This window comes from Mustela lutreola, chromosome 2, assembly GCF_030435805.1.
Source record: "Mustela lutreola isolate mMusLut2 chromosome 2, mMusLut2.pri, whole genome shotgun sequence".
Classification (NCBI taxonomy): Eukaryota; Metazoa; Chordata; class Mammalia; order Carnivora; family Mustelidae; genus Mustela; species Mustela lutreola.
This window is the reverse complement of record NC_081291.1, coordinates 143,533,019-143,546,418: the sequence shown is the minus strand read 5'-3', so window position 1 is coordinate 143,546,418 and position 13,400 is coordinate 143,533,019.

The window sequence follows — 13,400 nt, the reverse complement described above, 5'->3', positions numbered from 1 at the left end:
CAAAAACAAACAAACACTACCCAGAGAGATCCCCATGAGATCCCCAGCGACCTGAATGGAGGTCCCAGTATGGGTTTCAGCCTCTTGTCTGTCCAGAGACACATTGACCCTTCAGAGACCGCCGAGAAACACAGCAGTAGAGCCTGGGTTGGCCTCTGAGAACTTGATCTCCTCAGCATTTTCATTCATCTTACATATCATTAGCCATCACATGTCTTTCCAGAGCCGATTCCCTCACTCCCATTGTGTTCCCTACCTGCTTGAAAAACCCCAACTCTGGGTTAACCAAGCCATCCCATTTCTCTGTGTTTATGCCTGGACTGCTGAGCCCTCCAGGAGCTAATCACAGGCCTGCACGGATAAGGGCAGTCCCAATTTGAGGCACTTCCTTTTCCTAGGCAGCAATTCCATCTTTCTGGAACAGTGGCTATTTGAAACATTCTTTGCTTGCTGGTTATTTGCTGTTTCTCCTGTGGATAGATTTTCAACCTCTCTTTTCTGTGCCTTAACAGACGACATCATCTGGCTCCTTGCCTTCTGGCTTTCCGCTGGGTCTTGTCAAAAGAGACATCAGCAGAGGCACCAGAGGGAAAGAGAAAGTTGGGTTCTCTGTTTCCCTGTTTCCTCTCAGCCTCACCACAGATCTGATGAACATCTCTGTTGGGCAATTAATTCCCCTTTCATGGCTCCCACTCTCAAGAGCTCCGTTCCCTTTTCTTGGCCATTGCTGCTCTATCCTGGGTCCTTAGCCTCCCTATTTGTTCCGCTGACCCAGCCCACATCTACCTGAAGTGCGCCATAATTAATTCTCTTTAGTTAAACTCTTTAAGTGTGCTCTTTCCTGCTGAAGAGGGACTACGTCCATTCAGTCTCCTCAAACACATGGGCTCTCCAATGATTCCTTCATCCCCAGCAGTGACGTGACCCCTTCACTCTTACTTCACAGAGAGAACAGAGGCCACCAGAAGGGAACCTCCTCACCTTCTTCCATTGAGCCTAAAACCTTCTGGTATCTGCTTCCATCCTCTTCCCACCATTTCTCCTGTTATACTAACTAACAGATTACCCAGCACCTGCTTGAGACCAATTTGTCCACTTGTGCTCTGGATTCCATGACCTCATTTTCCTGGCGTCCTTGTTCTGAATGTTGTTGTTTCTCTCTGTAATCTTCAACCTGTCCCTCACACTGGATTCTCCTTTCTGGCAGCAGTCAAAGTTGCTCAAGTTTTTCCCATCTTGTTTTTTTAGTTTGGGAGACAGAAGGGGTGGAGTGCTGAGAGAAGGAGAGAGAGAGAGGGAGAGAATCTCAAGCAGACTCCATGCTGGGTGTAGAGCCCAATGCAGGGCTCAATCTCATGACCCAGAGATCACGACTTGACCTGAAAGCAACAACAGTCTGACCCTTAACTGACAGAACCACCCAGGTGCCCCAAGGGTTTCCCATCTTTAAAATTATCAACACCTTCTTCTCTTTAGCCACCATATTTCTCTCTTCCACATCACAGAAATCTGAAAAAGATTGTCTTTTATTTCTACAACCTCAGCTCGCATTTTCTGAGGATGGCCTCTAGTCCCTAATGGGTATCCGATCTGTTTAAAGGATCATACCGTCTTTTGCTGAATCTGACATTTTATCTTTAGTAGGAATTTAGTTGTTTCTCTTTTCCCCTAAAAAATTGTTTTTAAGAAAGAAAACAGGTTATGAGTCTGAAAAGTTGGTCAAACATTGTTAATGCCAGCATTCCACACTTACTTTTCCACTATAACTTGCAAGTGAAATTCTTGAGAAAATGTGTATGTACTTCAGAACTATGGTCAGCACTAGGCATCAGGACAAGGGGAGGCATGTATCAGGTTCTGTGAGGAGAGAAGCAAGAACTATGGTCAAAAGAGGAACTCAAAGCCAGGAGTGGATCTGACAGTTTGAAGCAAAATTCATTCAGACATGGTTCTCACCTATAGACCTATACACAGCAGTCAGTGGTGCTTTATGAAAGATTACTTGCCCTGTCTTGATTTTAATCTTTTTCTTCCCTCTACCTCCACCTGGGAACATCTGCCTCAATCCTCCCATTTATCAGAATGACATTGTACAGAAAGCATATTCTTTTACAGACATCGAACTTATGTCTAAATTATCAATTTAATGCTCAATTATCAAAGAGCATGGATTTTTAGAATCAAACAGGCATAGGTTATTGTAGGAAATTTATTAAATCTGTCTAGGTCTCAGTTTCTTCTGTACTGCTCAAAATATATGCATTCTCCACCTCATTTGACCTCTTCATATACACAGTAGGCAATACATGCAGGCAAGTACTTTCTCAAACTCATTACGCATTTGAATCACTTGGGGGGGCTTATTAAAATTCAGGTCCTGAGTTAGGAGGTCTGGAGTAATTCTGTATTTCTAAGGAGTTCTCAGGTGCTGCCTGTACTACTGATCCTTGGGCCATCCTTTGAATAGCAAAAGCCTCTCTGAGCATTGATCACATGAGTATGAAAAATGAAAATGAGTCACCATCTCTTATAACAGTGGAAAGTTTCACAGTGTCTCTTAGCCTTTTTAAAGATACATTATAGGGATGATGGAATGCTTTGGGTAGCTCTGGGCAGTCTTCATCCCTGCAAATGGTCAGAATTCCTCTTCTCATGTCAGTGTTGGTGTTGTCAAGCCTGCTAGGCTACTGGTCTTGTCCTCTACATTCTCCCAACTCATATCTTAGCTAGCCAGAGCTCCTTACCATTCTTCAGGCACCTCGGATATTCGTAAGAAAATTTCTCTGTTTCCAATCTCCCCTCCATGAACTAGCCTGTGTACACCAGTTCCTAAATTAAGTCCAGACCTTGTGAGGGAAAGAGCTCCCTGATGACATGCCTTAGACTTCCTGTGTACTGGGCAATAATAGTATAAATGAGCTTTTGGACACTAAGAAAAATTGGGCCCCAAAAAGTATTGGGGCCAACTCTTCCATGTGTATTTAGTACAGTCAAATAAAGTATGTTTCATTTAAATGAAATGAAATGAAATAAAACATTTTAAAAACACTCTAGGTGTTAAAATGTAAATAATATAAATGATAAGCTATTATCATAATAATGTCTACAGTTTTATTGAGCACTTATTATGCCCTGGGGTGTTGTACTACCTATAATATATATACTACCTATAATCTTCTTATAAACGTTGTAATCTGTGTTTCCTTCTTGTGCCAATGAGTATTTTGGGACTCAGAGAGGTTGAACAAATTCCCAACTTGGAATCTGCTTCCTCAGTCTCAGGCTCAAAGCTCCTTACACTATTGCTTTTCCAGACTTACGTGATCTCTCATGCTCTCTTTTCATTTGACAACCACATCCTTACATACATGTTTTGTTTTACATTTTCCCACTTACTTTCTCATTTGTAATATTTGTGGATTTTATTAATGAGGCTCCTCTTGACTTGAAGCAATGTGATCATCACAGATGGGAAATATCTGTGAGGGGCTTCTTCAAAATATTTTGTTGAGTTTAATCTTATACAAATGGTCTTCCGGAGGGTCTGGAGTGGTGGGAAATGGAGTCACTTTTTCTATCAGGTAGTGAGACAGTATCCAACCACGAAGAGTATGAATTAATTGCGATTCCAAGGTAGGGGTGAAGGAATACTTGAGTTCATACCAAACCACACACTAAGAATCCTGGTGTGTTGTTTTTATAGTGAGTGACTGAATTGGGGTCAGATCTCAGGAGGGGAATCAAGGCAAGGAGACCTAAACAGGCACTCGAACAGAACAAATGAAGATAGGGGAAGGGAAGGAAAAATAGGCTAAGATGAAAACAGAGAGGGAGATAAACCATAAGAGACTCTTGGAGGGGAGGTGGGTGGGGGGATGGGGTAGCTGGGTGATGGGCATTAAGGAGGGCACTTGATGGAATGAGCACTGGGTGTTGTATGGAACTGATGATTCTCTAAATTCTATCCCAGAAACTAAAAAAAAAAAAAAAAAAAAAAAAAAGAAAGAAAGAAAGAAAGAAAAGAAAAGAAAACGAAAAAAAATCACAGCAGCAATACTCCAAAAAGCCCCTTTGTGTGTGTGTGGAGTCATCTTTCAAGTTTTAAAGACACAAGTTTGAGTAAATTACAGCAGTACTGGGCAATGGCTGAGACAGGTGGCTTTGGTCTGACACTCAAATGTGTCTTGTAAGATCACAGAATGTCATTGGTTCTGTTGCCCGACCTTCGTCAGATCTTGCCTGCTTTTAAAAACAAGAAAATAATCACCTCCTGTTTTGCTTTCTACTTTTCCTTTTTGGGATTATGCTCAGTCCTTCTTCTCCTTTAACGGGAGGGAGACGGAGAAAATGGAGGTGATTTCTACATCTCTAGACTCTGAAGAGGCTGGTAAAGGCTCATACAGAAAAGCCTTTTTCCCTGGAGGTTTCCTTAAAGCAGTGATTGCAGAGCTGGTATATAGCCATTAGCACACATTTCACTGAGGGCTTCGATGTGTTTTCTTTGTTTGCCAAATAAACTTTATTTTCAGAGAGAGGGTTGCTCCATGCTTTATAAATAGCAATGTTCTCAAATCTATAAACAGGAACTGCATTCTCTTTCAATGATGATGTTCTAAGAGAAATGTGTAGCATATTGAAGCAGCAGAAACACTGTAGGAATATAAAGTGACTCCCTATCCGGAGTGAAGTATTTGAAAGGTAATGAAGATGACCAACCCTAATTCACGGTTAGCAATTTACCAGAAAGGAACAAACCAACCCTGTAACAGGCAGGTAAAGAAAAACCCCAAAACTTCAGTGAGCAAACAGCCAGTGTGCACTTATTATGACCTATGACCAGAAGTCACATGTCCCTCATAAAGCAAGAGGGACAGAAATGCATACCATAAGAAGTTCAATGCTCAGAGAGTCTGGTCCTGGATCAAATCTGCGTTCCTGGTGACACACAGCCTCTGGCTTAGAGTTTTTGAAGGTGCTGAAGGTAGAGCAAGTCACACAGTCACGCAACCTTTCTGGGCCTGCATCTCCCCCTCTAAGGGTGGAGAATGTGATGAAAATACATGGGGCTATGATTCAGCTCTGTTGCTACATGGGTATTGGTCATAGAAATACATATCATTGTTATTCTGACTGGAAGCAATGGTGTTCATTTGGAAAAGAATCTGGTTCAGAGTTCTCCTTGCTTAGACTTGGTGGTTGGTGCCCTCCTGTGTGTCCCTCTGGGCCTGGCCCATCACGGCCTCTGTGTGCAGCCCCGTCTGTGTGCTGATGCATGCATTTCCCTTCTCTGGGAATGGTCTGGTGGGTTCTATTCAGTTCTCCCAAGTTCAGAGGATAAAGGGGACGTTGAAATGAATTAGAGGATGGATCTTCTTAGCATAAAAATTGAGAGTAAATTAAAATGTTAAAATCCATGGCAAGAATGCAGAAACATCACTCATTTCTCAGTGTCTAACTCACAAAATCTTCATTTCCATCGAGAGCAGAACAAAAATGCTGCCAAGTCAAGAAAAACAGTCACTCTCAGATGGCAGCTCAGTTGGGCTCAGATTGTCTCCTTACCTCTCTTCTTGGGGTAACCTAAATTTCTAGGGCCCTTCCATCCTATCTTGATCATGGGAGGAGTGTCTGGTATCTATGTGGTCCTCATCCTGCTCTTCAGGCTGCTCATTGGTCCCCTGCAGTGAGATGCCTTCCCTCACATCGGGGCCCACGGTACAGCACTTGGGAGTTCCCTTGTCTTGACCTCAGCTCTCCCAGCAGCTGCCTTCTGTCAGTCATGTCTGTGTGCTTCTGTGGGATGGACCACTGCTCTGGAAACCCTGAGATTGTTGTTCTCCATCATGCGGGGGGTATGTGTGCGATGGTTGTAGGTCCTGTTTGGAGGAACATTGCCATGTTTGCTTATTGCTTCTGTGTGATTATTATTAACAATACTCTCTTCACTGCCCAAAGTGTCCCAGTTTCACGGGACTTAGGAAGGCTCCCCTCCAGGCCCCCATGGCCAAATGCCTCCCTCCGCCATTGCTTCCCTCCTGCTCAGGTGCCTTCTTGCACACAGAGCAAGTAGGACAGGAACCTCAACCCTTATCAGGTCGACTCTAATACTCTCATCCATCATCGGGCCTCATGTTTGTTTTTGGCCTGAGGGAAGGGAGAGGAGGAAAGAGGAGGAAAAAAGGATAATTATGCCATCAATTATGCTACCCTCTTCAGGACTACATTCTAAGCTTTCTCTCTTATTGTTTAAATGGAATTTTCTAGAAATAGTATTATATGGAGTTTTCTAGAAATAAAGCAAAACAAAATCATTTTTAGATTCCTGGCCCAGTCATGGCCCTTCAAGAACCCATGTCAGTGGTGGAGGGGAAAGATGATAGGGAGGCTGCTGAAGGGGTGTGTGTGTGTGTGTGTGTGAAAGGTGGGACCTCAAAGGTACAAAGGAGAGGGACTAAAAGCAGGTGAAAGGGAGTAAGTATTATAGTAAAGGGAGCAGATAGTCCAACTCAGTAGGAAAGGTGTCATAACAGTGTACACTCATGAGCTCAGCTAAGAGGGATGACAAGAGCAGGAAAGGAGGTGCTCCCTGTAGGCTGTAGGGGTCAGAGGAGGCTTTATGACTGCCTGGAATTTCAATATGGAAACTAGGAAATGGGTGGGCAGAAAGCTTTACTGATAGGGAGAAAGGGAAGGGAACAATGAAATTTGGTGGTGTGAAGTAACAGAAACCTTAGGGGAACCAGAAGGGAAGCAACATGTCCTTTGTGCAGAGAAGCAGCTACACATGACATTGAAAAGGCAGACCCGAGACAGATGGTAATTGGCCTTTAAAATCAACTGATGAGTTTCAACTTTATTTTATGGCATAAGGAAAATACTGAAGGGCTTTGAACAAGGGAGAGATATAACTGGAGCACTTTTCTCTTGCCCCTCCCTCCATTTGTTTATTTCGCTGTTTGGGGGAAACTGAACTGTCATGTATGTGTGTAGACTGGCTAAAACTTTGGGACGATTAGAGAAAGAAAGACCAGATACGTATTTTAAGTCAGCTCTTAGAACTGTGCTCAGTAAGGTCAGGGACAATATGCTGGCCGAGAAGGACAAGTTAAGAAATCCCATTAGAGAGTGCCTGGGTGGCTCAGTGGGTTAAGACTCTGCCTTCAGCTCAGGTCATGATCCCAGGGTCCTGGAATCGAGTCCCACATCAGGCTCTCTGCTTGGCAGGGAGCCTGCTTCCTCCTCCTCTCTCTCTCTGCCTACTTGTGATCTCTCTCTGTCAAATAAATAAATAAAATCTTAAAAGAAAAATAAATCTCATCAGAATCATATAGAAAATAACCAGATGAATGTTCTTGAACTGGATAATATATTGGTTGAAATTAAAGAGTTACAGGATGCACTTCACATAGAAATGAAAAAGTGAGCTTGAAGAGTTATCGATTAAACCACCCAATCTAGAGAAGAGGGGAAAAAGGGTGAAAAATCACACAGAGCCTCAGGGACATGATGAATGACTTCAAAAGATCTAATATATGTGTTATTGCTGTCCCAGAGAAGGGGAGAGAGGGTCTGTAGAAACAACGGTCAAAACATTCTTAAATTTGGTGAAAGACAGAAACTCATGGATTCAGTGAACCCACGAAGTATAAGGACAAAGGAAACTGGAGAACACCCTAGTCACACTGACCAGAACCAAAGAGAAAGAGGAAAAGGAAATATGGAAAACAGCCAGCAAAACCCCATACCCTGCAGATAAGGGAAAAAAGGACTTGGCCACTGACTTCTCATCAGGAAATATGGAGGCCAGAAAAAAAGGCAAGAACATCTTTAAAGTGATGGAAGATATTATGTCCAATTAGCCAGCATATAGTACATCATTAGTTTTTGACGTAATTGAATGTAATAATAAAAAATTATCTAAAACAAAAAGTGATCATTTTAGTGAAGTTTCAAATCAGTTTTCTGAAAGAACTCTTGATGGGTCTAGGAAAAACATGTAACACAGTAAATTTTAAAATAAAATTTACAATATCGCTTATAAAATATATATAGTTTTTAAAAAGTTATTCTTGCTACTTTCTAGATCTTTGTTGATACTGATAAACATGGAAAGACTATTGGAAATATATAAAACTTTTTATACAAATAAAGATGATTAAATCAGCAGCCCCCCCCCCCAAAAAAAAAAGTGATAGAAGATAAAAAAACTCAGGGTGAATACCTTTTAAGAGGGAAGGTGAAATAAGGTATTTTCAGATAAAAGAGAATTTCTTTTTTAGCGACCTAGAAGAACTATTCAGGGAAGTTCTGACTAGGAAATGGAAGTAAATGGAAACCTGGATCTTCAGGGGAAAAATAACAAGGGCATAAAAAAAGGTGAACATGTGAGTAAATACAAAAACGATCCCCACTTACACACAGCAAACTCGATCCTCCTGCCTCTGCCCAGTCTTAGCAAGGGGTTCAGGCCAAAATTCTTCTCATCATTCCTTTTTTTTTTTTTTTAATTTGTTTATTTATTGGAGGTGGGGGAGGGACAGAGGGACACAGAGAAAGAGAGAATCTCAAGCAGACTTCCTGCAGAGCAGGGAACCCCACCTGGGGCTCATTCTCATGACCCCGAGATCATGACCTGAGCTGAAATAGAGTCAGAGGCTTAACCGATTGGATTGAACCACTCAGGCTCCCCTCCCATCTTTTATACTGTTTTCCTGGCACCAACCCATCCCGAAATTCTGTCCTTCTCATCTTCAAAATGTGTACACAGAGTCTTATGACCTTTTAATACCACCACTATTTACCCAGTGTATTTAACCCATCTACACTGCTGTCATTGTTCTTCTTTTTTTTTTTTTTTTTAAAAGATTTTATTTATTTATTTAACACAGAGAGAGAAATCACAAGTAGGCAGAGAGTCAGGCAGAGAGAGGGAGGAGGCAGGTTCCCCGCTGAGCAGAGAGCCTGATGTGGGGCTCGATCCCAGGACCCTGAGATAATGACCTGAGCCAAAGGCAGAGGCTTTAACCCACTGAGCCACCCAGGCGCCCTACTGTTCTCTTTCTTGTAGGTAATTGCAAGAGCCTCTCTCTGCTTCCCTATCCTCTTACGGTCTGTTCCAGCAAAGCAGCCAGAGTGATCCTCTTATTACATAAATCTGTTCGAATCTCCTTCCGGTCATCTCCTTTGGTAAGCTCTTGATCTCAGAGATGTTGCTGGATAGATCATTAACCCATCATTGTTAAAAGATACGTCATTGTCATTTTTGTATATAACCAAGAAGACATTTAAAGACTTGAATAATTTTTATTATAATAAAAAACCCTTTCTATTTCCATGAACTTATTTATATGAATGAAGTTTTCAGAACATGTATCTTCAAAAAAGAAAAACAAAAGAGAGAGAATAGAATTGATATTGAATCTTATTTCGTTCTACCAATGAAGAGTATTACTCTATGGATACATGACCTAATTCAGAAAAAAAAAAAAATTCAACCCCATCCGTGTCATTAAAAGATATGTTTTCAATAAAATTTTACTTCTCATGTTAAGCAATAGTTTTTCAAAATTTAGAACATCTAATTTTGATCAGTTATGTCCAATAACAATCATCATGATAACTCAATCCCTAGGATACTTTATAAAACTTAGAGTCTTATGGATATAGAAAATAAAAATTTTAACATTTATATTCAAATTTTTCTTGCAAGGAGTTATTTGATAGGCTCATCTGTAAAATATTTTCAAACATACAAATATTTTATATTAGAATAAAATTCTGGGTGAGAAAATGGACTGGAAAAACAAGTTCAGGGAGAAAAAAGAACGTGGAATTTCCAACTGCTAAAGAAGAGTGAGTTCATGAATTTTTTAAAAGGATGATGATAGATATCAAATAGCTATGGGATTTAAATTCCACTGGATACATTTGAGATAATAACAACCTTATTTTTAAAGCAGCCATACTTACAATATGCTGGACATGGCATCCTTGGCTACTATTTATGATGACAAATGTTATACATTGAACAATGTTTAAGATGATAGTTATTCACATTTTTACAAAGGGAAACATAAGCAGAAAGTTTGAATCCTAGTGCTGTAATAGTATCTAACCTGGAGAATAAGTATTAATATTTATTAAATGTTAATATATGCTAGATACAGTTCTAAATACTTCATACATATTTTGTGAAATATTTATCGTAAGAATATGAGTAATGTCCTGGTTACTATTACTACACAATAAATAACCCCGAATTTAGTGTTGGTAAGAAAGCAATCATTTTCTTTATCTCACAATTTTGTGGGTTAGGAATTTGGGAAGGGCCTGGGTGGATCATTTTCACTTGGGGTGTCCCATGGAGTTACAGTCAGGTGTTGACTGGGACTGTAGTCACCTGAAGGACTGACTGTGTATGGACGCCCAGCTGGCTTGTTCACACAGTTGGCAGCTAATGTTGGCTTTTGTCTAGGAGCTAAGGGGGAACTACTGATCAGAGCACCTGCGTGTGACTCTCCACCATGACAATCTCAAGGTAGTCAAATTCTTTACATGGTAGCTGCTTTCCCTGGGATGAACATCCCAATGGTGGTGGATGAAAGCCATATGGCCTTTCTGACATAGCATCATTTCCACTGGGTGGTCACAAGCCCATGCAGAGTCAGGAGAAAGAAAATAGTTCCCACCTATTAATGGAAGGGGTATTAAAGAATTTGAGGGCCATGTGGTTTTTTTAATTTTAGAAAAAAAATTTAAAAGATTTTATCTATTTATTTTAGAGAGAGTGAGTGAGAGAGAGCATGAGAGAGGAGAAGGTCAAAGGGAGAAGCAGACTCCCCAAGGAGCTGGGAGCCCGATGTGGGACTCGATCCTGTAAGTCTGGGATCATGACCTGAGCCGAAGGCAGTCGCTCAACCAACTGAGCCACCCAGGCGCCCCTTATTAATTTTAAATACTGCTGTTTCTGTAGCATTTTTGTTTCTAATATTATCTCATGTGCCTTTTTTTCTCTCAATCAAGACTTTTTAGTCATTGTAGCTGAGGTTTGTCTTTTTGTCTTTTTATTTTATTTTATTTTTTTCCTTTTGTGCCCCTGGAGTTCCATCTTCTTCCTTTCCTGAGTGTTTATGGACAATCTACTTTAGCTTGTGCCTAGGCTGGGTGTGATTTTTCCCTTTCTGACTCTGCTCTACTTTCTGTTCCCTACTACCCCCTTCTGATTCCCCATCCCCCTCCCTCCTCTTCCCTCCCCCTTCCCTGTCTCTCTCCTTCCTTCCTTCCTTCCTTCTTTCCATTCCCTCAAAAACTTCTATGTATTATCCTGCTTCTACTATTTTACTTAAGAAAGGCCTTTTGGGGGAAAGGACTGGGGAAATCACTATGGTATATAGTTGCTATTCTATTGCTGTGTCTTTTCCTTAAGGTACCTGGCTTCTTCCTTTTTTTTTTTTTTTAATTAGCCTGTGAATCTTCCCCAGTTCAGTACCATAAGGTTCATTCTTGTTCATTCTTCTTCAGTATTGTGTCATGCTTTCATGCTTACCTTATTCTTGGGGATTTCCTAGGTAGAAATTCAAAAATTATGAATAAATAAAAGAATAAATCCAAGATTTATATAGATATAGACACATACATTGGCTAAAAAAAAATAGTGAGATTACATTAAAAAAAAAATTTCTCCCACCCCAACATCCTACCCTTGGCAACCACCAATCTGATGTCTGTATATGTGAGCTTTCTTTTCTCTTCTTTTTTTCAAGGTTCCACATGTAAACGAGATCATATGGTGTATGTCTTTCTCTATCCAACTTACTTTTTTGAGTTCATTACGCTCTCAGGGTCCATCCATGTTGTCACAAATTACAAGCTTTCTTTCTTTTTTTTTTTATAGCTGAATAGTATTCTGTTGTAGATGTGTCTGTGTATGTATATAAGCACAATTTCTTTATCCATTCATCCACTGGTGGACACCTAGTTTATTTCCTAAAAAATATTAAAAGTAGAACTGTCATATGACCTAGTAATCCACTTCTGGGAATTAATTCAAAGAAAACAAAAACATGAACTCAAAAAGATATAAGCACCCCTGTGTTCATTGCAGCATTATTTACAATAGCCCAGATATGGAAACAACCTAAGTGTCCACTGAGGGATAAATTGATAAATTGTGGTGTGTACAGACAATGCAATATTATTCAGCCACAAAAAAAGAATGAGGGCTATTGTAGCTACTGCTACAATTAATCCTTTCTGTATAGATGAGGAAAGTAAAACATAGTGGGGTTAAGTAATTTGCCTAAGATCATAGAGCTGATTAAGTGATGGAGTTAGAATTCAAACCCAAGTGGTCTGACTTTAGAGCAGAGCTCCTGAACACAACAGCACTGCCTCCTAAGAAAGGCAATGCGGGGAACTGTAAGACCACTTGGGCTGAATGAACGTAGTTCCCCTCCCCAATTCCACTTCAGATTCCCCTATTGATATGTGACCAAAAATATCAAACTAGGGAGACAGTCCTCAGAGTCTACACTTTGAGAATTCTATTGTTGTGGATACCTTTATTATTAGAGCTCTTTGATGACTCAAGTGATGAGGGGCAGGGAGAGAAACTGGGGAGGCTGCAGCTGCTGGTACTCCGTGTTCCTCGGCCTCCCCCATGTCGGCGAGAGCCAACTATGGTACTTGCTAGCAGCTGCCTCCTTGCCCTTTGCTCAGTGTATTAGGTGACACTTTGCTTTGTGGTCATAGTTCTAATCCTAACTACTCTAGATGGTAACATTAAACAACTCTGCCTAAATATGGGAGAGCCCTCATGGTGTAATTTGCTGTTCCCTCATTCTTGGCTTTGATTAATTAGCAGCCGTAGGGATCCCCAAAGTCATCTCTATGATTTTTGGAAGAGTTAACTTTAAAAAAAAATTTTAATTTCTTAAAAATTTTTAATAAACATGTAATGTATTATTAGCCCCAGGGGTACAGTTCTGGGAATCTCCAGGTTTACATACCTAACAGCACTCACCATAGCACAACCTTCCCCAATGTCCATAACCCAGCCACCCTCTCCCTACCCTCCTCCCCCTGGCAAACCTGTTTGTTTTGTGAGATTAAGAGTCTTGAAAGAGTTAGCTTTTTAAGAAGAAGCTTGTCTTTCCTACTTTCTCTCTTGTCATTCTCAGAGGCTATAAAACTTCACTATTCCTCTCTGATTTTTAATTTATGGTCTTGTATGGGTAGAGAAATTAATCAACTTTCTCTGGTTCTTCACATGTAGCTGACAATGAGGCAGCTGACAGAAAAGGGAATGATACTGGTTGGGGGATACCTGGGTTTAGTGGGTCATCAAACAACTTTGTGGTAGACAACTAGGTGGGCACTAATATCATCATTCCTTGAGTTAG